This window comes from Centruroides sculpturatus, unplaced genomic scaffold (assembly GCF_000671375.1).
Source record: "Centruroides sculpturatus isolate CEXI.00-Female unplaced genomic scaffold, Cexi_2.0 scaffold805, whole genome shotgun sequence".
Lineage (NCBI taxonomy): Eukaryota > Metazoa > Arthropoda > Arachnida > Scorpiones > Buthidae > Centruroides > Centruroides sculpturatus.
Window position 1 is genome coordinate 69112 of NW_019385299.1, and position 9693 is coordinate 78804.

General features: G+C 30.7%; 1 long non-coding RNA gene across 1 annotated transcript; it reads left to right on the forward strand.

The window, feature by feature from the left end:
* The first annotated feature begins 656 nt into the window (after positions 1–656).
* Positions 657–1434, forward strand: LOC111637349. Its single transcript, XR_002758676.1, has 2 exons — positions 657–765; positions 832–1434. It is a non-coding gene; the product is annotated as an uncharacterized LOC111637349 (long non-coding RNA).
* Positions 1435–9693: the final 8259 nt, after the last annotated feature.

Here is a 9693-nt window from a genome sequence, read left to right on the forward strand (position 1 = left end):
GACACACTTATAAAACAAAACCCCTAATTTATTCATAATGTCATTTTACGTTATAACACAGCAATGTACACAAATTTTGTATTATATTTGAATTTAATGTTCCGTTTATAAAAGATAAAGCCGCAAATCTTCTCGTGTGAACGATATTGTGAAGCATACAGTATATGGTAATAAGGATTTATAGATTCTTGGGATAAATTAAACATATTTTATTACAATTATTTTGTTTATCAAACACGCGATGAGCTCTGTATTCGACGTGTGTTTAATTTTTCGTTTAATATACAGTAGGGCGTCGATTATCCGAANAACAATCCTGGCGACCGACCTATCTTTTTAGGCTACTAGCCGCCAAAACGCTAAAAAGTCCTTTTAAAAAAAACAAATTTTCCAATTAAAAGATATAAAATTTTTCTAAAATAGGAATTGGTGACATATGAACGTCTTTTTGAAACCATCTAACCTTCTTGGGGTGTTTCGGCTTTATATCCACGAAGTAGTAAGCGCTGGAAAATGTAGATTTTGGAAAGCATCCCATTGGTGACGATATTTTACAATTTTGATTTGGGCGAATTTTGTTATTTAAACTATTAAATGAAAAGAACCATCGGACGAAAATAAATTACGAATTTTATTTATTTATTTATTTTCCTATTAAGGACCGATTCCTGTCTACAGAAAATAATTCGAGAAAGATTTAAATCTTGTACTGTGTTGACAATAGCCCACAGATTAAACACAATCATCGATTCGGATAGAGTGCTGGTAAGATTCTTCTTTTTAGTAATATATAAATAAATGCTTTCTTAATTACATATTTTAAAATTTTAGGTACTAGATACAGGAAAACTACAAGAATTTGACTCGCCGTATGCATTACTGAAGAACGTAAATGGTATATTTTATAATTTGGTAAAGAAGACGGGAGTAACTTCAATGAATGAATTATACAAAATTGCCAAAGAGAAATATTACGCTAAAGTAAGGGTCGAACAAACAAAACTATAAAACAGTGGATTGTCTTCAATGTATATCCATCTTTTACAGATCCGGTGTTACGTTTTTTATTTAATTCTTTTCTTAGAAATATTAAGTCAAGTTCTTAAACATTAACTTAGTATTTCCGCACATCATGTAAAACATAAAATTAATAATATCTAAACATTTGTGAGTTAAACTGTGACAAACATTACTGACAGTAATCAGAAAGTATAGGAGATAATATTTTAGCTAAATTTACAATGGTTAATTTAAGAAATGAAGTGAATTTTCAAGTATTAAAGAGCAGTAAATGACTTTAATTTAATATAAGTTTTGTTTATGAATTCCATCAGGAAATCTTAATCGGAAATATAATTCTAATGGTAAATATGTATTCCAGCAAAAATTTGCATTGCGGTAATAAGTAAAAATAAAATTAGCCTAAATGTTCCAGAATTCGTTTGATTTTGAATTATTTTTATTCCAGTATCTAATAACCAATCGGTCTATGTCACTTATATCTTAAAAGTAAACTTAAACCGTCTATTTCGTTTAATATTTCGGGATGAGGTAATGATCAAGGAACGAAATTTAACACGGTAGCTTGTATGTAAGAGACATCGATGTTAAATTTTGGTAAATAAACGACAACGAGGTGGAAAGACAGAAAGAACTCGTGTCGTGTCTCGAGTCGGGTCAAATTTAATCATAATTTTCTCTGCTTAATAGCATTTACTAATTTTTGATAAAAACCTATCTTACCCTTTAAAATTCAGCGTTTTTGCTATTTTATAATTACAATATAATAATTATTTCGTAACGAAATATCGTATTTGACATAGCGCAGCAGAAAATTTTAACTTTATGTTCATATAAAATCTTCATAAAACTTCAAGGTTTTCTGAACGCAGATAAACCTTTACACTTGAAAATAAATATTGTAATAAATGTTATTTAATAGATGTGTAGGATTGATGAGTAATACTACATATGCAGTGTGTAGAAAAGTGTAAATGAGAATAGGGAGGAAGGAGAAAAGTAACCCATTCGATATTGTTGGTGTTTTCTCTCGTATATTTTTCTGGTATGTTATATTACTTTTTCTGATTAATAATAAACATTTTGTAATATAAAAATTAATATGTTGTTTTGTCAAGACACACTTATAAAACAAAACCCCTAATTTATTCATAATGTCATTTTACGTTATAACACAGCAATGTACACAAATTTTGTATTATATTTGAATTTAATGTTCCGTTTATAAAAGATAAAGCCGCAAATCTTCTCGTGTGAACGATATTGTGAAGCATACAGTATATGGTAATAAGGATTTATAGATTCTTGGGATAAATTAAACATATTTTATTACAATTATTTTGTTTATCAAACACGCGATGAGCTCTGTATTCGACGTGTGTTTAATTTTTCGTTTAATATACAGTAGGGCGTCGATTATCCGAATCAATTGGTGACTGGGGTTGTTCGGGAAAAAAAATCGATGTTTCAGATAACCGATTATGTACGAAAAAATATATTAACTTATCCCATGTTGAAATTTTTCTCCGTTGCGTGTCGCTTCGCGTTGAATTTTCGTCGATGTTAAACCTAACAAAGACTATTGTATCGTTAAAAATTATTTCTTTATTTTGTACAAATAAAATAAATATATTGAAAAATATAAAAACAATAAAAAATTATACTTCAGAAGTAATTTAGTATCAAAAACGTAAAATATTTGAGTAGCCCAAGACATAGCCAAAGATTGCAGCGCCACAACTCTGGCGAAAATTTAAATTTGCCAACTGGAATTCTTTCGAATAATTGATTTTCGGATAATCGACGCTTTACTGTAATATATTATGCAAAATATAATTAGTTAAAAGGTTAATTTGGTTAGTTGTTGAAAGTCATTATTTCAAGTAAGTAATAAAAAATTTATCGTTTATATTTTTACCACTCAAACAATTTACAAACGTTTTATGTAGCTCATGAAGTGAAGTTATCGCATAAATATATAATGAGACAGCATTAAATTTGGTGAAAAAGCCAATACAACTCGCCACCTCCATATGAAGACCGATAAACCCGAGACTCCGAAAAGTCTACCAATCGATTATTTACCAGACGTAAAATATTTAGAGAATTGTAAACTCTCGAGCTACATAGTTTAGATAGAAAGAAATTAATAGCCAGTACCGGTAAGCCCTAGGTGCGAAATACGTAGTAGGTTAGTCGTGCCGCTTTATATAGTTTTTCTCCATATTCCGTCGTGCATTACGTATTTCTTATGTATACTCTAGATTTTATTTATAATAAACTCCTGTTGTATTCGTTTATAAGCCTGACTACCTGTCATTTTCTTGAATAACGAACCCTATCGATTTACCCACTGCACTCCCCATTAGACAACTTCTCTCTTTTTCTTTATCTTCGCATTTCCCCATTTTTATATGAAGTCAGCATTTCCTTCTCTAATACTTTTTTCCATTTCTCCCTATCAAGGGCTTCTTCTCTAAGTCACTTGTGGTTCAAGTCTTATTCCACCTTATCTTTCCAATGCATCTTTTGTTCTCCTGTTTTTTTCTTTCCGTTTACCACCACTTTCCGATCTTCTTTCCAACATAATTGTCACTTCTTCGCTCTACATGAACAAACCACTTCAACCTACATTTTTGGATCTTTTTGCTCAAGGGGCCAACCCGAATAGAAGGATCTACCTTCGCCCGTATTCTCACAATATACTCTTCACCTTTAATTAGTAGTCCCGATCTTTTAAATCATACGTTACTTGTTAACAATAGAGTGGTGCCCGTCATCTAAATAACTCTAAAAAAACGCTTTAATTGAAATAATGTACTCGCAGTGCAAACCCCAAGTACTTATATAATTAATCGAAGCTTCTTGTTTCTACGCTTTCCACACCTCGTCTCAACGTTTATTTATCTTACTACGTTCTGGAGTCTAAGGTAGGACTGACAACAAATAGACGACATTAAAAAATTATAGGTCAACATTTTTTTTTTCAAATTCTTTTCCAATAAACTTGAACAGTGAAATGATGTCAATAAACTATATATTAGTAGTTTGCATGATATTAAAATTTATTTTACTACCTACAGCACTGTCGATTATACAATACTAGACATTCCCCACCATATATGACAGACTGAAAAAGTAGAGATTGAAGAATTCAGAAAAGTAAAGATTTGAAGAAATTGACGAAGATTAGCATGTGTTTCTACAAATTAAACAGTTTATACGGTTCGTCGGAGCATAGTTAAAAATGATCGAAACGCCGACCTTTTATTCTGCTGTGTTCTGTGGAAGTTTATCCAAGCCAATATACAGTTACTTCGGTGGTGTGTTAAAAGGATTAAAAATAGACTCGAAAAATTAAAAACTTTTTTGTAAATATTCATAATTCGATTTTTAATTTCTGGGGACATACTTGACCAATGAAATTGCAACTATGACGTGTTAATGTTTTTTTCTAATGTCAACTTCAACGTACTATACCTTTCATACCAAAATATTAAATGGTAATCTCCAAATCAATCATGGTTCGCTTGAAAAATAACCAAACATTTAAACTTGGCACCCTCGAAAACCTGGTAAAACGTAATTTGTGCTCGGTGGTATCTTTTTTTTATGTAATTTTGCTTTTCGAATGAAATAAAACCACTGTTGCACAGACAAAATGGGTTGCTGCATGATGAAGTTAATTCGATCGAAAGTAGACGTTTCCCTCTTCCCGGAAGAGAGGATGGTCAACGACGACTAATTATTACTGTCTACTTTTATTATTTGAAAAGTTGTCCGTGTTAGACAGGTAGTGATGAACCTCTCTTTTTTCAAGTTTTTTACCGTAAAGCCCGAAACACTTCACAAAAGTCTTGTTCAAACTGAGATCGCTGTCTTTTACCTCCGTTATATCTAACAAGTGGGAAAGTAACAAGAAATACTCAAAATCTATCAATTTAAACGGCTCTAGACCAGGCCAGTTTTGTTCCTGGCAAATTGATTTTACTAATAATTTTATATACGTTTTAAATGTTCAATTTATGTCTTCTACCGGTCTTTACTTATAAATATCATTTTTGCAAAATCTTTATAAAATAACTGTAATTCTGCATTAAAATTAAAAATTATTCACATTTCTTACACAAAAAAACATATTTCACGTAAATGTACAAAAGTAATTCAGATGTTTACTTGCAATGTTTTTATGAATTAATGTGAAAAATTTTTACATCATTTTTCAATTTAATCCTTTCCAATCTTTTTAACACAGATGCTTTATGTATCGGCACATGAATCTATGCAAAAATAAAATTTTCTTGCTGGGAACAAGAAACAAGTTTGTTCCACGTTTGAAACACGTGTTACGTCTAAGAGATAGTCTTTTAAATTTTCCTTAGGAGTTTAGCCAAGTGCAACCTCAGAGATGTGAGCATTTTTTTATTCGGAAATTATGCGTACAAAACTCAAAAATTCACAGAGGTTGTTCTTCAGATTGAAAAAGTTAAAAAATTAGGGAATTTTTCATATCTTTTTGTAATTTCGATCCATTAGTTATAAAAATTGTGATTAAATTGAATATTTTTAAACTATATTATTCAGTAAATAAGTAATAACTGAAGACCTTATTCTGTATAATCAAAAGTACTTTTGTCATAAATACACTATTTGCAAGTAAACATGCAACACTTGCAATATCTAGAGGCCTACATGATGTTGCATTTTACTTCGGCAGCAGTGCAAATAAATAGTGGCTGCTGATAATATGGTTTACACTACATTAGAACCAATTGTTTCAAATGGTTTCGTTAAAATTCTAAACAATGCGAATTGTAAGTGAACAATATTCTTATATCAAAACGTACTGTACAGTACATAAAATGTTACAAAACTGTACTTATATACGTCATACAACTGTTAATATTAAATTGTTTTTATTGAAACTCTTTTTACGTGTTTAACATTGTAGCTGCGTTATAATTTATAAAGTGCTTTACCAGACACATCGACTAATTCTCCTAGTTTATGTATTTTAGAGCACTAAATACAATGAATGTAATTAATCATTCACCTATTTATAAGTACAAAAAAAGTGAAATAATGTATTTTTTAGATCACTTTGTCTATTAAAAATTTGAAGTAAAGAAATTTAAACGGAATCTAAAAAATGTAAATAATTCTGCAGTTTTCAGTCCAGTAAAACTTTTGCTGTAAATCAAATAAATAGTATAAATTTTTCAATAATTTTTTATTGTTAAGTACTATGCTACATACATTTAGTACACAACTAATAATGACTAATATACATAACAACCTTCACTTGTTCTATGTAATTTGATTAGACTTATCCAAATAATAAATAAATTTCAAAGAATTAGGTAGCAGTAACTAAAATATCGATGTCCACTACGAAATAATAACTAACTTACTTCTGAAGCAGATCGCCAAGATACTCTAAAGTATGATATTTTGAACATTTGTATAAATCTTCTTCCTTTAAAACTCGTTTTCTTCCCTCGTTTATTATTGGGAAAACCCAACTAAAAAAGAAAAGATATAATTTAATTATTATTCTCGTTTACTGTAAGTTTTTTGTACTGATAATGCTCAAATTTCTATGGAAATACTCAACTTACCCTATAACGCAACGAACGATGTTTATCATAAAATATAATTTATCGTAATTTATTACAATGATAACGATCAAATTGCTTGCTTTGCATAAATATTTTACCAAACAATTACGTTTTAAATTTTGCTATTTATTCTTTTTACTGCAAAAAAGAAATTACAATAATTGATCAATGGAATTTTTCGGTGTTTCTAAAGAAAACAAATTCATACGTTCCATAATAAATATACTAAAGAATTCAGCAACGAATTGCTTCACTTTTCCGGAAACAGTTGGTGGCGCCATCTCTTACGATATTTTATTTAAAAACTTTATATATATTTTTTAATTATTGTTAAACGGCAAAAAGGTGAATTTAGAGGATAAGGTCGCATTTTATAAAAGAAATTGTAAATGCTAATAACGAATAAAATCGTCATCAAGTCCGACCCTACTCGAGATATGACACGAGCTCTTTCTCTCTTCACCCGTTGGAGCTTTCACCAATAAAATTTTATAGCATCAATTCCCTTGTACATCAACTGTCCTACAAAAGATTAGAAAATTTTACAGAAGACATGGCCGTTATTAAGCTTTAAAAAGGGTGAAAAAATCATGCTTTCTACACACAAACTTATACATACACAAATATAAACACCGTACATACATAAAAAAACGAATTTTTGTATTTCTAGCCGTTTCAAGATCCCGAGTTTAAAAACGTACAGATCTTGGATTTTTGGAATCTATTAAAGTAGAAATATCGCTAAGATTTTCAAGTAAAGTTTAAAAATTTTTAACTTTATAATTAACTAGCTGCAAGAATCCGCTTCGCTGGCTTTTTATTTGTTCGTACATTTATATAAAATATAGTTTATATACATATATATAAAAGACTGTTTCTTTTCCTCTACATACTTTTTCTCTGATTCGACGTGTTTCCCTCAGCGCTGTGGAGTCGGAGTCGGAGTCGTGGAGTTTTGGTGTTTTAGCCGGAGTCGTAGTAGTCAAAAAATCAGCCGACTCAGACTCCTTTTTACTTTCAAACTTGTTATGTATATAAAACGGAAAAGTATTGGAATCGAGTCAAATTTGACCCTCCAAGTTTCTTTTGCAAATCTACACGTTTGGCGACCTCCCGAATCCCTCGAAAAAGTTAATAAATAGAGTTCTAATAAAGATAGAACGTAGAAACTTTTTATTCTAAAGCTATAAGACTCCTCTAAAAAATATATAAATATGTATTCGATAATTTTTACTTCTCCGGCTGTTATATATAACAGAGGAAAAGTATAGCGCTCGGTTAAAAAATCACCCCTCCCAAATTTTTACATTTTTCGACTCGGGACACCTCGAAATTTCGAGATATACAAAAGATTTGAGGTTTTTTCTATATGTGTGGATGTTAGACTGTGTGTGGGGGGACATGATTTTGTTCACCCTGTTTGAAGCCTAATAATTTCTGTGGTCAGAGTGGTCGGAATCGGAGTCGGATGGTTTAACACAAGAATTAGTTATTAAGCGTCAAAGTGGTTGAACTAAATCGTGTTACCATATACATTCTAGCATCTTAGGCGAGAACATCTTAACGGGTTTTACTGTACTATTATAAAATGACAAAAAAGCTTACTTTGAGGATAAAGAAGAGTTTTAAATAACGAGTAAAATATTCATTAAGAGATATGAAACACGACCACTTTTATGTCTTCACCTCGTCGACCTTTAATTAAGAACCAAAATTTAATAGCATTAATGCCCCTTATACGCAAGCTACAGTGCTACAATTCGTTTATTAAACTTTACCCATTCTGAGATATTGTTTAATATCTCAGAACAGAAAATAAAGAAATTAAGCAAATTGGACGCCAACACACACACTCGCGCGAATTTTCCTACTTATATTAAACCTTTTATTCTGAGGTCACGTGATGACATCAGAATTTCCTGTCCTCTTTCGGTAACAAGTTCGCCCCTGATCGGAGTCGGAGTCGGTAGATTTTTACGCGACTCCACAACCTTGGTTTCCCTATAATTTTCAAGTTGCTCTTCTGTCTGATTATTTCTGTTTCGTCGATAATTTTTTCGTAGCAATATTAGATGTACTTCTCTTTCTTCCGTGGTTTTATTTCTCCGCGCCATCTTGCCTTTGAAATATGATTCGAGACCGGAAAAATTTTTTCTTACTGTTTTCTATATTTTTACTTTTCATACTTCACTATTCACTTTTCATTTTCCACTGTTTTCTGTTATCTCACACATAACGGTCCTCGACTATTCCAAAACATTTTAGACTATTCGAAAACATTTAAAATTAAGATTAAATGGCTTGGTTTCCTTTTGGTCATTATTACGATGAAGTAAAAGAAGGTCCTCCGGGTAATGGTTTCAAATTAATGTATGACGGAAAGTATGATATGCAAAATAAGATCTCAAAATATTGTAAACATCCAATAGACGAAAACGATGCTGCAACCAAGGAATATCTATATATATATATATGTTACAGTCAAAACCCGTTTTTAGTTAGAACGCGTTTTAACTAGTTGAAACTAGTTAATACTGAATGTCTTTGTTATAACCCGTTTTGTCTAGTTGAAACTAGTTCATACTAAATGTATTTGTTAAAACCCGTTTTAACTCAATGAATTTCAGTCAAAACTAGTTTTAACTCAAATTCATTTTTGACTACAGTAAATTTTAGTTTTAACTAGACAAAACGAGTTTTGTCTAGTTAATTTGCTGCTGTACATGTTTTGATTTTAGATAAAACTAGTTTTAACTTTTAACATTAGTTAAAACTAATTTTAGCTACATAAATATGTTTGAGAAAATAAATAAAGTTATGTATAGTGATTCAGGGGAAGATGCCTAACATTTTCTTATGAAGGAAATTACAGCGCTAATTTGGGTTTAGGAGCCCTCTAATGAAAATATCATATTCTGGAGTATGTTTTTCAAATAAAAGTTTGTAGTTTATTTTAAAAAAATTGTTTACTGTGTTTGCGATGACAAATTTTTCACTGTCAGGCATTTTAGGCATCTCATTCCAAGTATCCGGGTGAGATGCCAAATGCCATTAG